At 28.9% G+C, this 19,240-nt stretch overlaps 1 long non-coding RNA gene and 1 pseudogene across 1 annotated transcript in view; one reads left to right on the forward strand and one right to left on the reverse strand.

Moving 5' to 3' along the window:
• The window catches only part of LOC124897712, a 2,986-nt gene extending 1,027 nt beyond the window's left edge, over window positions 1-1,959 (reverse strand). The window contains exon 1 of the long non-coding RNA XR_007054594.1: window positions 1,495-1,959. This is a non-coding gene — a long non-coding RNA (uncharacterized LOC124897712). The remainder of the gene's footprint in view (window positions 1-1,494) is intronic.
• A 3,987-nt stretch (window positions 1,960-5,946) lies between these two features.
• On the forward strand, window positions 5,947-15,820 carry LOC107869516 (annotated as a pseudogene).
• The last annotated feature ends 3,420 nt before the right edge of the window (window positions 15,821-19,240 follow it).

Raw genomic sequence — 19,240 nt, forward strand, 5'->3', positions numbered from 1 at the left:
ACATTTCAAGTACCTACACTTAAACATGTTCAAGTCACTAACTCACTTCTCAAGTGACCACACTTAACTATATTCAAAACACAAGTTCATAATTCAAGTAACTACATCTAAACATTCCAAGTGACTAATTCACTTCACAAGTGACCAAACTTAACTAAATTGAAAACACAAGTCTACGTTTCAAGTACCTACACTTGTGCATTTTCAAGTCACTAACTCACTTCTCAAGTGACCACACTCAACTATATTCAAAACACAAGTTCATAATTCAAGTAACTACATCTAAACATTCCAAGTGACTAATTCACTTCACAAATGACCAAACTTAACTAAATTCAAAACACAAGTCCACGTTTCAAGTACTTACACTTATGCATTTTCAAGTCACCAACTCACTTCACAAGTGACCACACTTAACTAAATTCAAAACACAAGTTCACATTTCAACAACCTAAACTTAAATATTTTCAAGTACTTATTCACTTCTCAAGTGACCACACTTAACTAAATTCAAAATACAAGTCCACATTCAAGTACCTTAAAACAAAAAAATTCCCTTTAAAGTCCCTACACTTAACCATTTTCAAGTCATGTACTAGCATTTGAAGTCACTACACTTACATATTTTCAATTAACTAATTCACATTTTCAAGTTACTATACTTAACCATTTTCAAGTCACTAGTACACATTTCAAGTCACTACACTAACTATTTTTAAATAGTTATTTCAGAATAATTCCAATCAGATCCCCTAGATGGAATTGTTCTTGCTCAAGCTTTTCTAAATCCCCAATCATATCTCTGTTTCAATCAACTTAGAACCTGTCTTATTTTCAAAACTAGAAATTTAGCATTTTAAAGAATTTTACCCATAAATATTCCGTGAATGACTTGATAGTCTTTTTTTTTTCTTTTTTAAAGTAACAATATATAGAATTTAAAATAAAATTATAATAACATAACACATGGCTACAATTTTGTATAATCCTTGTCAGTCAAAAAAGGTAATTTGAACGATTAGGCAAGTGGTAGAAAAATAATAAAAGTTGTGTGTTGCTTTGTGCCCTAAACTGGTGGTCCAGGAACCAATTAACTAAAATCAACTAATAACACCAAAAAAATCAATTTATAACTATTCATAATCATGTGTGTGGTTTTTAATTAGTCCCAGACTTCATACCTACACCTCCTTTCTAGTTAGAATTTTATTCTCCTTTCTAGTACTGTCGGTAAGGAGCAGACACAGTCAAATACCTTACTAGTTTAATTTTTCGATATGAACTACGTCAAAACATACGCACATATAACAATTTCAAAAAAATAAAAAGAAATTCCCAATAATACAATAAAATTGGAGAATCCTCATGCATAACAGCATAGATAATTAATCAAACTAAAGCACACAAGATTTTATCAACATACTTAATCAAATTAACTTCTAATCACATAAATCTGTCACGTTAGGAGAGAAAAAATAAAATATGAAATCAAACCTAGGATGGGTTCTTCAGAACCCATCGTTTTATGGCGAAGCAATGGCTGTTTCGGCGGTGGAGGATGGCGCTGGTTCGCTGGTTTCGTTGGAGAGGACGGCGCCGGAGGAGGGATGGTGAACAGGGAGAAGGAGGAGGCGAGGGGGACGACGCCAGTGTTAGGCGTTGACGGCGGCAGCTGGTTCCACCGGAGGAGCGAATGGAGGGAGGCAGTGTTGCTGCCGTCATTGGTGGCAGAGCGGCCACGGGGTGGCAGAGCGGCGATGGGGAGGGGGATCGGAGAGAGCTGGCGGCGGGAGAGGTTTTGAGAGAGAGAGGAGGAGGTAGAGAGAGTGGTGGTGGAGGCTTATGAAATGAATTTAGGATTAGGGTTTTGGTTTATTTGGTTTTTTAAAAGGAATGAATGCTCCTTTCGATCTCAGTCGTTGGTTCATCTTTGATCAACGGCTGTGATTTAAAGGCTGAGATTTTGATTAAAAATTGAATAAAAATTTTGGAATTGAGTCCCAATTTTGACTATAATTGTAATAGACCAAGTGATTAGGTTAAAATTGACATGACTGAATGTCAATTGGTTGAATATGCAATAGATTGAATAAAATAGGCTAAGACTGTAAGAAATTGAATAAAAGTGAATAAATTGGGCAAAGTAATTCTAATTGGTTGTCATTGAAATAACAATAGAGATAATATAATAAGGATAATAATAAAAAATAATAAATAATAATAATAATAAATAACGAATAATAATAATAATAAATAAATAGTACTAAATCATGAAAAACTAGGCAATGTAAAAAAAAATAATGTGAGTGTACACAATTACGTGAAAAGGTAATTTAATTAATAAAATCATGTAAGATGTCGTATTTGATTTAAAAAATGAAGCTAAAAGATAAAAATAATTTATGCATTATGAATGTGACACGTTAGAAATCTGTTTGATGCAAGAAAAATGTTCAAAAATACTAATATTTAAAAAATTAATAATTTTGTTAAAATAACAGCCTAAATGTAGAATCGGGGGGTCAAAATTAGGTGTCAACATGGAGAGTACAATGTACGCAGACCTTCTCGAAAACCTATTCAAACTTGAAGATTCTTTTGTATGTTTTGTAAAAATATTTTGTATGTTTTTTAAATCACGAATGTGACACGTCAATATCTTTTTGATACAAGAATAATGTGTCAAAAATATTAATAGTTGAAGTTAATAATTTTTACAAAACAACAACCTAAAAGGAGTATCTAGCGGTCAAAGTTGATCAGATAAATTAATAATATACAACGTATTTCACATATAACCAGATGAATTATTGTTTGATTATCTTATGTCATTAATATACCTTCACTATATAATATGTATATACCTATACACACACACACATATACACGCCATCAACTATATCAAGTTCTAAATACGTATTATATATATCACATACATACACGAGTATATGATCCAATAATATAATACGACATATTTCATATACATACTTTGATGAGTTATCGATTAATTTGATTAGAGTTATCGATTAATTTGATTAGCTTACATTAATATAACGTCAACGTACAGTATATATTATTACTTCTGTCGTTTCAAATCAAGTATTCAATATGTTTGGATAGATTCTAATAGTCTTTGACTACATCGCTCATCAATCGATCACTACATCATATATATATAGAGAGAGAGATACTTATATATGAACTCTTGAATGAGTACTATTTATATATATATACGAACTTTTGAATGCGTACTATATATATCACATCCACAAGTATATTACCTTATAATAGAACACGTTCACAAGTGATCGATTTTATTCTTTTTTTTTTTTAATTATTTTTGTTTGTTAAATAAATAATTATAATTATTAAAATTATTGTAATAATTATTTTGATCTTTTAAAATATAAAACCAACCACTTGTGATTGGTTTTTTAAAAAAAGATTAATTTTTTTTTTTTGAAAAACCGACCACACACCGACCACGTGTGGTCGGTTTTTGGTGATCGGTTTTACCGATTTTTTTAGTAGTGATATAAGAATGTTAAAGTTAGGAATCATTAACAAAGTTATTGGTTGGCTCAGTGATTCTAAAGAGATCTCTAGAAGTGTTGTCCACACGGATACCCTAATTCAATTTTATTGAAAACTCACAAATTTTAAATCTTGATTTCGCCTTTGTTAAAAAGAAGAATAATTTAATTAAGTTAGCCTCTTCTTTTTTTTTTTCTCAAGGAACAGGCAAACTCAAAATATGAATAATATTTAGGAATGGAGGGAATATCTGCTAGGACACCGACTTTTTCTTCATAATTTTTTTCATAATTTTCGGTAGCAAGGACATGCACTTCTTGATAATAAGTTAGTTAATGAACTTCCTTGATTAGGAGAATAACACGACTACTTAGGGCTGTGCAAATTTTGGTTCAAACCATTAACACAAACCGATAATTACTTTATCGGGTTAACGGTTCGGATTTTTTCACTATCAGATCGGTTATCGGTTTAACATTTCCAACTAACGGGTTATCGGTTTGGGACTCGGGTTTGCTTATTTTCTTATCGGGCCACCCGATAGCTCGATAAGGAATGCACAGTGACAGTATATCCATTATAGGTGCCTATGGCTAATTCACCAAAACTGGCCCAAAACAACTCTAAAGGCCCAATTCCCATTTCCCAAACGGCCCCAAACCTACTTACTACTTACTAGTTACTACTTAGAGACCTAGGGAGACGGGAGTAGTTAGGGTTTCATACTTTCATTTCATTTCAATATTTCATCTTCTTAGAAGTTCCGCCTTCCCATCAATACCATCTTCTCCTCAACTTTTTTGGTTTTCTTCTTTGAAGCAAAAGGTGGCTCAACCGTCAACGTATTACACTCGTGGAATGTTTACTGTTACTGGAACGTCATTCAAGGGCGAAATTAGATCGCCCTAAGATATTCACTGAGTCCCATCTGCATAGTGCATATAACAAGCTGCTATATTACTACTTAGGTAAACTGTTAGAAGTCTTTTTTGCGAATTCTTGCTCTGGTCTACCTCAGTCAGACACTCACGCTGCAAATTGTTTCAATTTTCATATCTGAGAATTGCGATCTGTCTGTAGTCTACCTCACTCACGCTCATCGGGTCAAAGACCGCCTCAGCCTTTCTCAGTCTCTCTCAATAGTCAAGTGGTCAACACTCAACAAGTAAGAATTTTTATTTTTGCTCGATTTCATTCTTAGGTGTTTTCTGCTAATCTGCTTCATCTTCAATTCCTGCATATGACTATAGAATACTCCTTAAAACCACCAAGATTCCGATGAAGTTTAATATTCCGAAAATTTTTTGTTTTATGGATATTAGGATTATTGTTGAACTATATATGATTGTCAGTTGAAGTGAAAAATAGATGGATTTTTGTTATATGTACTTTAGTTGATTTTCTGTTGTCAGTGATTTGCACAGATTTTTTATTTTCAGTGATTCGCACTGGTTTTTGAAATTTGCAGTATGTATGTATATTGATTTGCAGTTTCTGTTTTGTACACTGTTTTTCTGTTTGCAATGATTTTCTGTTTTCATGGATTTGCACTGGTTTTTGAAATTTGCAGTATGTATGTACACTGATTTGCAGTTTCTGGTTTGTACACTGATTTTCTATTTGCAGTGATTTGCATTGATTTTCTATTTTCATGGATTTGCACTGGTTTTTGGAATTTGCAGTATGTTTTGTGCACTGATTTAATGTTAATGGTTAACCTGATAACCGAACCGATAACAATGAAAAACCAATAAACCGATAACCGATAAACCGATATCTTAACGGTTCTTTAACGGTTTTGCATGTATACAAACCGATAATGAATAAGTAAAACCGATAATTTTTAAAACCGAACCGAACCGACCGATATGCAGCCCTACGACTACTCAATCATGTAGTTCAATTCTGCATCACACATTAACAAATCATGTAAATCTATTATATAAGCCAGTTTGGATAAGCTGAAAAAAAAATAGCTTTTAAAAGCTTCTTTAAAAGTGTTTTTGAGAGTGCTGAAACTTATTTTAAAAATAAGCAATTACGTGTTTGGATAAAAGTGCTGAAACTAAAAAAAAATTGTTGATGTGTTTGGTAAACAAGTATTGTTAAGAACTTTCTTTTTGTCAAAATGTCAGAAATACCCTTAAAACTGTTACAAATATATAGAGTTAATTATTATTAATTTTTATTTCTAAAATGATTCAAATTAAAATTAATATATATTTAATTCAATTTCAATTTAAACTACTCTCTCTATATATATATGTATATAATATTTTCATGAATGACTACAAATTTATGCGCTAAAAAAAAAAATTTTGGTTAAAAAAGTTTAAATCATCAAGCAAAATATATATGTTACTAATCATTATAATTACATTAATAGATAAATAGTTGGCCACAAATGATACAATTTGATTGATAAAATGACTCTTGATTGGAAAATATATATGTTACTCGTTGATTGAGTAATGACTATATCACTATTAAAACATTGTCGAATACGAATGTTGCATTGTAAAAATATAGATGGATCATTCATTAATCATTCATGAAATTGTATATTTTCAGTGAATATTCTCCACATATCTTGGTTGGTAAATTATTTTTTTTCTTAAAGAAATTCATATACTGTATAATAATAATTGTCCAAATTTAAATCTACGTGTGTGGAGTTTTACGTTAAAGGTAAGAAACACTTTATTCATTTCAATAATTCAGACGATAAAGGCAGCAGCAAACACTGAGAGTTTTTGAGTACCAGGCCTCAGAATCTCGACCTGATCTCTCCCTAAAATTCTCAAATATGTTTAATAGTAGTGTGATTATGTTACTAGTTTGTGTTTTCTGTAATTTTCTAATAGTTTGTGTTTTCTATAAATTTTTGTTTGTGTAAAGGAACTTATTGTAGTCATCCTCAGTTGATAATCTACAAATATTATAGTAGTGTGTTTTAGGGCTACACGAGGGTAATCTTGAAATAAGGGAGAATTATAAGGGATAAAAATATCTTTTTATTGATCAACTTATAATAGCGTATAAGCCAAAAAAAAAAAAAAGTAGAAAATGAGTTACTTGTAGGTTTTGGCTTTTTTTAAGCTAATTTTAAAATTACCAAATACTCTAAAAAATGACTTAAAAGCCATGTTGACCAACTTTTAACTAAGTTAAAAATTCATCAATAAAGTTATCGGTTGGCTCAGTAGTGCTAAAGAGATCTATAGAAGTGCTGCTCATGTGGATGACCTGTTTAACTTTATTGGAAATCCACAACTTTCAAGCTTTGAACCCGCCTGCCTCCGTTAAAAAGAAAAATAACAAATAAGAATAAGTTAGTTAAATCGACCTGTTAATTTTTTTCTTAAAAGGCATATACAAATTATATATGTGAATAGTATTTAGGGGTGAAGGGAATATCTAATAGGTGACTAGTGGTTAACAACGACATGCACTTCTCGATAAGCAACTAGTGGTAACTTATTTAATGAAGAAGTTGGATTAGGAGAATAACACTACTATTCAATCATGGGGTCCAATTCTGCATCACAAACAGCAGGAAAACCCATTAGATGCCAAGGTTTTCTATTTCTCATATTAATTACTATACAATGTTTTTGTTTTTTAATTGATCTATCTATTATTACATATGATTAATCTTAATTGTCTGTTGTTCAATTAAACAGCTGCAGTGTGCAGAAAAGCAGGGGAACCTCTGATTATTGAAGAAATTGAGGTTGCCCCTCCAATGCTCTTGGGAAGTTCGAATCAAGATTATTTGCACTTCCCTCTGTCATTCTGATGTTTTTTTCTGGAAATTATCAGCTGTAAGTTAACTAAAAAAAAGTAATTAATTTCTGTGTTCTTCGTAATTTAATGTTAATTAATTTCCTCTAGGGACCAGCTTCCGCTTTCCCCAGAATTCTTGGTCATGAAGCAGCTGGGTAACTAGCTTAATTTTCTCTCTTAAGAATTGCTTTTGCTTTGAGCCTTTTACACTTTCTTTTTTAGTTCATTTTTTCTCATATATATATATATATATATATATATATATATATATATATATATTACTCCTCTTCAAAAAATTTCCAATTAAGGAGCACCATATGACGGTTGGAAAGAAAGATGATTTCACATTTTCCGCGTTTGTGAGAGCAATTTGAGTATCTCGTTGGACTTTATTTTGTAGATAAAATCTTCTTAGAAATAAGTAACTACAGTATTATGAATGGGTGTGGACCAGTATAGCAAATAAGTCTAATACGTATCAAATTATGTGGCTTAGAGGTGAATCTAAGATTTTAAGTTTGTGGATTCCCAATAAAATAAGTAATATATCAAAAGAAGTTAAAAATGGTAGTTCCAAGGCAATTCAAACTAGGGTCTCACTTATTATTCTTATATATTTAATAGATTTTTAATATAATTACAAGGTATACAAAAATGATTGGGATTTCCGGGAATCTCCACCCCCAATGCTAGATCCGCCCTGGCTATGTTAGGGATTCAGGTTGATAAATAGAGGTCTCGATGGAGAAATACTTTTATACATATTGATTTTTAGTCCTATCTTCTCGTCTTCTGATTTTCTTCGGGTTAACTTGTTCGATTTTAGTTCCATATCCTATATATTGTAATTCAATTGTTCATGCATATGAGTTAAATTTCTTGTTGTTTTGGTTTAGTGTGGTGGAGAGTGTAGGGGAAAATGTGGAGGAAGTGAAAGAAGGTGACATAGTGATACCAGTATTTCAAACGAATTGTGGAGAATGTCGAGACTGCAAGTGCCCAAAGGGGAATATTTGTTCAAAATTCCCAGAGGTTTTTTTCTGTGGAATGCCAAGGGATGGAAGCAGCAGGTTCAAGGAGAAAAATGGAGAAAAATTGCACCATACGTTGTCAGTATCCAGCTTTTCTGAGTATACAGTTGTGGATGTCACACATGTTGTGAAGATGAGTCCTGATTTTCCCATTGATAAGGCTTCTTTACTTTCTTGTGGAGTTTCTACAGGTTTGTTTCAATTCATTTGTTTCTATATGTATTTTTTTTCCCTTTCATTCTATTCAATAAGTATCTGGAAGGAAAGCTTTCACGTAACCGGTAAAGTTATTACCATGTGACCGAGTTGTAGAGATAGCCTGTTGCATAATGCAGGATAACGCGTATAGCATAACTTAATGCACTGACTATCCTTTTTCATTCGATCCAATAACTATCTGGTCAAAAACGTCAATCGCTTATTGTGTATCTTAACATATACAAGAGTGGTGTCTTGCAACAACATATCCAATATAATATATTCCCACAAAGTGGGTCTGAGGAGGGTAACGTATACGAAGTTCATACCACTACCTCAATGAAGTAAGGAGGCTGTTTTCGCATGACCCTTTGCTCAAATTGGTGTCTTGGGGCAAAAATTATCTTTGTTTAGCTAATTCCTGAAAAGTGTTCCTCATATATAGCAAAAGTTATCCTTATCGTGGTCATCCTTAATAAAGAGCCATAATTTATCTCGAAATTTGACTTTTGATCAAATGTCACATTTTTTATATAGTTTAGGTCACACTTTATTGGCGTAGTTCAAGGCCTTATATATTGTAGTTCAAACGCATTTGTCATTTAAAGAAACACTTATAACAATGTATGAAGTATATATATCCTCATCAATATCATGATAACACCATTTTATTAGCAGGATTGGGAGCTGCATGGAATGTTGCAGAAGTTGAAGAAGGTTCAACTGTGGCAATATTTGGTCTTGGAGCCGTGGGACTAGCGGTAACTCATTTTTTTTTAACACCAAGATAACCCACTGCTCCTACAATCTCTGTTACCGTCTTTGCCCTTAGGGTGAGCACTTTGTACACACAGAATAAATCCCCACCGTGTAATAGCTTGCAAACCACACAGAAAATGTAAACCGCATTGGGCAAGCCTTGCGCAAACTCAATCTTATTTATTAGAACAAAATTCACCAAATAACTATGCTTTTTCTACATACATTTTATACCACTAACCAAAAAAAAATTGCCAAGGGTAATTTTTATGGCTAAACAATACTCCCTCCGTTTCATATTAGCTGACCCCTATGGACTTGGCACGCCCATTAAGAAAATATTAATTAGGAGATTTATTTTATCAAATTGGCCTTATTAATTATGCTTTGAAAATATATATTTGAGTAAATACACTTCGTTTAGTCATTCAATGTTAAGGGTAGTATTGGAAGAACGTAATAAAATTCTCTTGATTTCATCAAAGGGACAACTAAATTGAAACAAATATTTTAAAAAAGAGGGTCAACTAAAATGAAACGGAGGAAGTAAGATTTATTGCTAATTTTATTTAATGATAAATTTGCAATTAATGATAAAAAGAATCATGATGTACAATAACAACAAACCCAGTGTATTTCCATATATACCTACGGACAATATAACGACAAATATGATAAATTTGGTGCAGTGGTTTGTTTAACAGTTTTAAGACTTAAGTACTACTCCCGTCCTATTCTATTCGTTCCAAATTTTTTAATTTGATGTGTCATTTTACTTGTTCTTTTTTAGTTATCAAGACAAAACAAATTTTGTGTTCCCATTATACCCTTAGTGTAATTGATTAGTCCTTGTTATTAGCATTCTTGAAAAATGTTGTAAAGAGGAGTATCATTAAGAATATAAATGGTGCTTTGATATTAGTCATCCATCAATATTGAAACTAATAACAAGAAATAATTAAGAGGGGCAAAATGATAAAGTTACATTATCAATCATTATTTTTTAATAGCTGTGTCATCCTAATTTGAGACGGATAAAATGGAAAGGAGAGTGTATATTATTAGGGGAGAGGGGAGCAATAGGGGAAAGGAAAGATGAAAAGGACAGTAATGGGAAAAACATGACTAATCATTTATGAAAAGGAGATTAGTGTGAAAAACATGACTAATCATTTATGAAAAGGAGATTAGTGTGAAAAACATGACTAATCATTTTGTAAATGAAATCATCTAAACATATTGATATGTGATGATTGTTAATTATTTTAAATTAATAGCTAAATTGAAAATGCTGAAGATGAAGAGGTGAGATAAGAATAATTAATTTGGGATAGTGTTAAATGGCCATAATTTTTTTGTCACAATTTGACCACAATTGTGAAAAGACTTAAATAACCTTGTGAGTTTTTTCTTAAATAAATTCCCTCCAAATTTTCTTAATCAATGCAATAACTTTTTTTTATTCCCCAAATTCATTGAACAACTAAAATTGATTTATACAAGAATGATTAATGAATTTATGGTACATATATTATGTATTAAGAAAATATTATTTAAATTATATTTAAATATATAGTATAATAAACGGCTATTATTATTATACAAAAAATAATAATAATGCATGATATTAATAATTTTCAAAGTTACACAATTAGCCGTTTAAGCCGTTTATATAGTATAAGCCGTTTATTATAAATTGATTTTCAAATACTAAATTTATTAGGATAAAATTTATAGATAAATTAATATATTTTAGAAATTTATCGTAGTATAAATTTATTAGGATAAATTTATTTTTCTATTTTTAACGTAGTATCAATAAAATTTTACAAAATATAATTTAACTATTGTTCTATCCTGATATACTCATTTTGTGGTAAATTTTGCAAAAGTTATAAAATAAATTGTGTGTGATAAATTTTAAAGATGGAATACTTTTATATGATAAAATAGCAAAATATTTTTGTATAATTATTAAAATTATGTGATTTTACGTAACAAAAAAAGGAATGAAAGTAATTTTTTGTGTAACAAACTCAATGTTAGATGATCATCGATAAATTTTGACCAAAATAAACTTTAGTTTAAATATTTAATTTTTTAATTCTTTCAATTTTTACCTACAATAATGTACCCAATGTAATCCTACAATTTTCACTTACCTTAATTATTTTTTAAAATTATGAAAATAAAAATAAAAATTGATTACTCATATATGTTAAATCAAAAAGAATGAGACATAAGTGTTGATCGCACAAGTCTTTCGCCTTTATGTTACGCCGATATGATAAATTGCGGATAGTTACTTATATATTATCAAATTAATCTATAATTAATTATTTTTTAATTATTATATTTAAATAAAAATTACATATTTAAATAATTTCTACCATAATTTGTGAAATATTTTAATAATGACAACTCAAATACTTTAGACATTGTAAATGTTGACATATTATAGAAATCACATAGTTCATACTTCATATATGTCGAACTAAAAAGAGTGAGATATAAGTGTTGACTGTACAAGTCTTTCGCCTTTATGTAACGCCAATTTGATAAATTGCGGATAGCTACTTTTATATATATATATATATATATATATATAAGTCTTGAGCCGGGGTCTATCGGAAACAGCCCTGCTACTTCCCCAGGAATAATGGTATGAAGTGCGTACATATTACCCTCCCCAGACCTCACTATGTGGGAATACACTGGGTTTGTTGTTGTTGTTGTATGTATATATATATATATATATATATATATAGTAACCACCAATTAATTATTTTTAATTGTTATAGTTAAATAAATGTAAATTATATATTTAAATAATTTTTAAACATAATTTGTGAAACATTTCAATAACGACAGCTCAACACACTCTAGAACTGATAAATGTCGACACATTCTATAATTATGCATATAGTTCATATATGTTGAACCAAAAAGAGTGAGACAGAAGTGTTGATTGTCTTTCCCTTTATGCTATGCTGATTTGATAAATTGTGAATCATTTCTTATATTTATTACTAAAATGACTTTTAATTAATTATTTTTAATTATTATGTTCAATAAAAATCAAACTATATATTTGAATATTTTTACACATAATTTGTGAAATATTTCAATAATGACAACTCAACAAATTTTAGATCTGGTAAATCTCGGCATATATAAAAATCATGCATATAGTTCATATATGTCTAATTAAAGAGAGTGAGACATAAATATTGATGGTACAAGTCTTTTGCTCATATGTTACATCGATTTGATAAATTGTGAATCATTACTTATATTTGTTTCTAAAACGACCTTTAATTATTTATTTTTAAGTATTATATTTATATAAAATTAAAATATATATTTAAATAATTCTCATTCATAATTAGTAAGATATTGCAATAACGATAATTCACCACACTTTAGATTTGGTAAACATCGACACTTATAGAAATCATGCATATAGTTCACATATGTTGAACCAATAAGTGTTATACAATTCATTCGCCTCTATATTACGCCGATTTGTTAAATCGTGAATTATTACTTATATTCGTTACTAAAATGATCTCTAATTAATTATTTTTTAAATTATTACGCTTAAATAAAATTAACGTGTATATTTAAATAATTTTCAAGCATAATTTATAAAATATTACAGTAACAACAACTTGTCATACTTTACATCTGGTAATCCAATAAGTCAAACCATTAATCCAATAATCAAATTATCATTAAAGATTATTGGTTTCGATTTGATTTTGAATAGTCGTAGTTAGAGTCAAGGGTGTTATGTTCAAACTTAAAAAATGTGAATTAAAGTACTGGTTGTTTTTTACTGTCACAAATAAAATTCTTACTATGAAAGAATAAACATTGACTAAGATTACACTGAAATATTGATATCTCTACCTAATTATTTTTCTCTTAACCTGAAAAGGTGTAAAATCATACTAATTAAAATTAGAGATTTCTAGCTAATATATTTTTCAGAAATACACATATTAAATATGAATAATACTTAAACAAATATATTTACCGAAGAAAAAGGATTATTGAAAACGTATTTGCCCAATTAACAATGAATATAAATCATGAAACAAACACTTTTCCATAGTTGAGTTAATCATAATTAATCTCATTAACATAATCAATGTATTGGAAATGGATAAAAAATATATTCAACTTTCAAGATAAAAGGATAAAAATATTCAAAATAAAACTAGTTTATAGTGTGAAAATGTGTATTTTCTATTGTGGTAAAATTTGAACCAAAATTTTATGACCAAAAAGACTTTTCTTTGTTTATGTTGTTGTTTTTTCTTTAATAATCGTGATGTTTGAACCAATTTACCTGCACCTCAATTAATGAGTAAATAATAAATTCCTTTTTAAATTTTATTCAAAAATTTTAATTAAACGTTTAATAAACATTTAAGGAGGGCCTAGGCCTAGTATCTCCCTCCATTCAAAGGTGGGGGGTCGGTTTATTTATTAATTTCGAAAAACAAAATTGAAACAAAGTCTTGACGTTATTGCTAAATTTACTTTCATATGAATAACTCTCTCATGCAAAAATGTTTACTAACCTATACAGTAAATAAAGCCTATATTAGTAGTAAGTATTATTTCATGCGAACCCTTGAAACACAGTTAGCACTGGGCATTCGGTTAATTTGGTTTGATATTTAAATATCAGTTTGATTTTTAAATTTTTGGATTGACAAAAATGACAATCGTAACCAAACCAAAATAAATTTGGTTCGGTTCGATTTTTACAAATTTGATTTGGTTATTTCGATTTTTTATTTCGATTTTGAAGCTCTCTTTCTCATGAGACTGAATATTTAAAATTGATGATTTTTTTATAAAAATATTTTTTTTCAAACCTAATTTTCATAGTGGCATTTGACTGGGCTGTAAACTAAAGAAATTAAAGAAGGCTGGGCAGTTTCATCTGAACAGTTTAAAGAAACCAACTTTAACAACGTCATGTTACTCTTAGGCCTCATATGTTTGCACTTAATGGAGGTCTGAATTTAAATGGTTCAGACCATTAAGCACATTTGTTTTTTATTAAGATTTTAACTCTTAATATGTCTGAATAGGTCTTAATCATTTAGATCTAGAATCAAGTCTTAATAGGTCGGATATTCTGATATTGGATAATATTCACCTCTCTATTCATGACTAATCATTTTGTAAAAGAAAAACATATTGTAAAAGAAATCATCTAAACATATTGATATGTGATGATTGTTAATTATTTTAAATTAATAGCTAAATTGAAAATGCTCAAGAGGTGAGATAAGAATAATATAATTAATTTTGGGATTAATTTAGAAAAGAAACTTATTTCATGTTTGATTAGGATAAAATACATGAAATAATTTATTCCGAAATTAATTATCACGAAATTATAACTTTTTCTTATTCCTCCTTGAAGATGGGATAACTAATTTCAAAATTAATAATTTCGAGCTACCTTATTTTCCAACCAAACTATCCCTAATGCATTACTCGTATTTTCCAAATAAGGAATATAATGCTTTTATATGTCCACTCAATCCACAGCATTAGGGACCCGAATAAAACATGTAGCACATGAAAGCTGCATGTTCACCTTATTATATTCCCTTTCTTCCTTTTTAATTATTCTATTCGTTTTTTTGTGAATTTAATTAAATTTTTGAGTTAAATTAAATTTAATTAATTTAATTTTTCAAAAATTAAAATATAGATATTTAAAAACTACACAAAAAGTATTATAAATTATAGATTTTTTTAATTTGATTAAAAGATACATTTTAAAATATTGTTGAAAGTTTATATTGTTTGACTCTAAAAAAAAAAAAAAAAAAGGAATAAGGGGAGTAACATTTCATGTAACTTCTTTTATTTTGAAGTAAATTCTAATTATTCTTGTAATAACGGCTTAACAGGTCGCACAAGGAGCTAAGTTACGTGGAGCTTCAAAAATAATAGGTGTCGATTTAAATCCAAAAAAATCTGAAATTGGAAGGTATTAATTTCTTAATCATTTCTCAATCAAAAATGGATATTAATTGTTATAAAAAAATGGATTTTAAATGTATGATTACCAGGGAAGAAGTTTGGACTAACAGATTTTACTAACCCTACAACCTGTGGTGAGAAATCGATTAGCCAGGTTTGTTTAATTTTCTTGTTTCTCACTCTTTAACTTGTGCAAGACAAAGAAAAATTACCTATTAATTTGCCTAATTAAATTATTAATTAAGTGTAGTGATGACAGATAATAAAAGAGATGAGTGATGGTGGAGCTGACTACTGCTTTGAGTGTATTGGATTGGCCTCCTTAATGCAAGAGGCTTTTAATAGTTCTCGCAAGGTTTTACTTCTCAATCTTTTTACGAATTCGATCAAATTGAGAAATTTTAATTCAAATGAAGCTTTATGTATCTGTCTTAAAATCTCTGCTCATATTTACATATTATTAACTTAGAAATTCAGTAACTTAAAAAGGTGTAGAATTTAGGACCATAACTTTAAAATTTTGAATCCATTTCTAAACGTTCTTATAATGTGTACTTCGAGGTCTGATCTCACAAACCTCAAATCAATCAACTGGAGAGAGACAACGCCTACCATATAAAGCTTTGAAGGGAGTCATCTCAATACTAGAATGATAGCTATTATTATGCTATGTTATCTAAATCTCTCTAATCATGTTTATTTCAGATCAATGTTATACAAACATAAATAAAATATTCAAAATTGTAATTTATCAACTGAGGATCTATCAAAAGCAGTTTATCTATTTCTGAGGTAGGGGTATGGTCTACATACCTTCTTAGACCAATTTTATGCGATTACACCAGGGGTGAACATATACCCAAACTTTTGGTGCTTCAGCCCTCAATAAATTTGACGCAAATTAGGTATAATTATATTAAAAAATATATAAAACCTGATATAAAATTTAGAAAAGCACCCAATAAGCTAAGAAAATAGTTGGGTGCTTTAGTTTTCAGGCAGATCCTTTAAGCTTTGGACGTCAATACGTGTGTTCGAGCCTTCCGTGCACCCATGATTTTTAAATTCTGGGTCCGTCACTGAAATTACCCTGAATATATTATTGTGGTATTCGTAATTGTAATTTATGCAATTTTCAAAGTTGTAATATACAAGTTCTGAACATGAAGTTATTAATTATTTATTTGTGTTAGCTTTTATATATTTCCTAAACATGTTGAGTGTTGATATATAATGGTAGGGCACAGGAAAGACGGTAATACTTGGAATAGAGATGCATGGCACACCGTTAAGCATTAATCCTTATGAGTTGGCTGCTGGGAAAACCATCATGGGTTCCATGTTTGGTGGTGTCAAAGCTAAAGTTGACATTCCCATCTTTGCTGCTCAATATTTGAATAATGTAAGATTGATTTCCCTGTGCTTGTTATTTTATTACCTTTTATAATCATTGTGTGAATATCATATAGTACTGAAAAGGTCCAATAAACCCACCATATATAATTGAGGAATTTTGATTGCTCACATAGTTGACTATCTGAATTTTCACTTTACTGGTAAAGGTTAATTCGATTCCTTACCTTATAATTCCCTCTCCTATTTTCCTTACTCTTAGTAGTCGTTTAGCCATGAAAATTAAAATTTTTCGGAGTTGAAGTTGAAGTTGAAGTTGGAGTTGGAGTTGTATTTGGCCATGTCTTTTTTGAAAAAAAAAATTTGACTTTTGAAAAAACTTTTTTAAATATGATTTTATGCCCTAACTTTTACAAACTATCAAAATCACCTAACTAAAATTTACCTACTAATGGAAAAAAAAACACAATTAGCTACTATTATAAAAATAATTACATATACATGGTCATATTTAATGAATTTCAATTATGACATATATAATATTTACATTAATAGCCATTTTCTCATATTTGAAAATTTTAAATATGGATGTTATATTAACAGATCACTGCTTCCTGTTTTTTAGGTAACAAATATTATCTTTCAAACAAATTTATTTTTTTAGGAATTTATTTAATTTATTTACTTCATTTTCCGTTCCTAAAAAATAGGAAATGATGAGTTGTTATCAAATTTTAGGGTGCCGCTAATTTATTTCTTTAATTTTCCTATACATAAAAGATTTTACTGTGTGTGAATAAATTATTTCTATGTAAAACATGCTTTGCATATTTATGGTATATTATATCATATACCATAAATATATAAATATGCTTAGTATATTTCTTTATACTTTGTATTTTTATATTTTGGTATATACATGGTATAAACTTCATACATAACATACTTTGTATATTTATATTATAAATATGCTTAGTATGTTTCTTAATACTTTGTATATTTATATATGTGCGTATATGGTATATACATGGTATAAACTTTATATATAACATACTTTGTATATTTCTATTATAAATATAAATATAATACTTTATATATTTATGGGTATAAATATAAATAAGTAGTAAAATAATGACTTAAATAAGAGAGAAAATTAAATAAGGGATGAAAATAATGATGAGAGAGAAAAAGAGATATATATTAAATAGGATAACATTAAGTTTGAATTTATAATTATCTTATTCTTTAAAACTGCTATATACGTAATATTGAAAAAATAATGTTATTATAAGGAGAGTTTAATGTAAAAATTTAAAAGATTGGGGTTATATGTAATAATAATAAAAATTGGGATTGGAGTTGGAAAATTGTGAAATTATTTTTCGAATTTTCATGACCAAACACCACAATTTCCAACTCCGGAAAAATTTTCTGGAAAAAAAGGAAAAAATTTCATGGCCAAACGGGCCCTTAGTTTTTGAAAAATAGTCCAAAATTTGAAAAAAGGAAACATCAATTAGTTGCGTACTTTTTTGGAAAAAAAAAAAAAGTCGGTGATTGATAAATCTTAATTATAATCCTTGTAATATCTTATTAAGAACACACCTTACCTTTTAATAATTAAATTATGCTTTTTATCCCTTCGTTAGTTATTTGTGAATGGTCACAAATTTACTTTAATTATTAATTGTTCCACTAAATTAATTACTCATGTGATATGCTTAAGTTGTATTGTTCTTTTATATTTGATGGTAATTTAATTCTAAAAATGATTAAATATAACATTTTTATATAAAAGGATCAAAATTACATATTTTAACTAATTAAAAAACCAAAATTTGAAGTTACTAATAAGCGTGGGACAAAAAGTGTTATTATTCCTATGCCAAATTATAAGTAGCTGATGCTTTGTTTTTTGGGATTTTGGACAGGAGCTGAACTTGGAGGGATTCATAACACATGAAGTTAACTTTGAAGATATTAACAAAGCATTTGATTTACTTCAAGCAGGCAAAACTCTTCGTTGTATCATTTGGATGGACAAATAATCCTGTTTTCCATATTTATATTCTTTAAGATATATCGAAAACAACCTCTTTATGTATATAGGAGTAATGTCTGCATTTTCTATATATATTTCATTTTTTCAAATCTCAATTGTAGAAATATATACTTATATGCATTTCTTTCTCATTTAGAGATTCAAATATGGAAAGAAAGTTAAAATCAATACGAGCGGTTGATCTTTAATTAATTATTCTTCTTGTTTCAATTTATATGAGTTACTTTGGTCTGACATGAAATTTAAGATATAAAGAAACACTTTTTAAACATGTGGTATAAAATAAATTATTATTTTTATTAAGAGTAAAATATTATATACTATTTTAAAATTAAATTGTTACAAAATATAAATTGTGATAGAGGAAGTATATTCTAGTTCTGTCGATGAGATCAATTAATTATTTCTTAGTAGATGTAGTGTCATTATCTTTTAGAGTAGAGTTGTTCTGATTTAAAAATAAATAATAAATTCGATTATTCTGAGGATTTCATGTCATAAT

Source organism: Capsicum annuum, chromosome 4, assembly GCF_002878395.1.
Source record: "Capsicum annuum cultivar UCD-10X-F1 chromosome 4, UCD10Xv1.1, whole genome shotgun sequence".
Lineage (NCBI taxonomy): Eukaryota > Viridiplantae > Streptophyta > Magnoliopsida > Solanales > Solanaceae > Capsicum > Capsicum annuum.